The 375-nt window shown below is 58.4% G+C and overlaps 1 non-coding gene across 1 annotated transcript; it reads left to right on the top strand.

The window, feature by feature from the left end:
* Positions 1-172: 172 nt before the first annotated feature.
* On the top strand, positions 173-336 carry LOC121939304. Its single transcript, XR_006105439.1, has one exon. It is a non-coding gene; the product is annotated as a U1 spliceosomal RNA (small nuclear RNA).
* Positions 337-375: the final 39 nt, after the last annotated feature.

Genomic DNA, 375 nt, shown 5'->3' with positions numbered 1-375 from the left:
TTTTGCGCTTTTGTGCAGTCACGGGCCCTCGGTTCCTTTCTGAGAGGCAGTAAGCGCTTGCCAAGGTGAGCTAACGCTGAGGGCAGGCAAGTCTGAGATTCGGTGTCTTGGGAACCGTCAGCCAGAGTGCTGCGTCTGGGAATGGGGGCCCTTTCTCCCAGCCTCCCGCTTCATACGTACCTGGCAGGGGCGATACCGTGATCAAGAAGGTGGTTCACCCTGGGCGAGGCTCAGCCATTGCACTCCGGCTCTGTTGACCCCAGCGAATTCCCCAAATGTGGGAATCTCGACTGCATAATTTCTGCTAGTGGGGGACTGCGTCCGCGCTCTCCCCCGACCGTCATGTTGAATGAAGGAGGGCGGGGAATGTTAACC

This window comes from Plectropomus leopardus, unplaced genomic scaffold, assembly GCF_008729295.1.
Source record: "Plectropomus leopardus isolate mb unplaced genomic scaffold, YSFRI_Pleo_2.0 unplaced_scaffold44860, whole genome shotgun sequence".
Classification (NCBI taxonomy): Eukaryota; Metazoa; Chordata; class Actinopteri; order Perciformes; family Serranidae; genus Plectropomus; species Plectropomus leopardus.
Note: the sequence above shows the minus strand (reverse complement) of the source record. Positions and strands in the feature narration are given on the sequence as shown.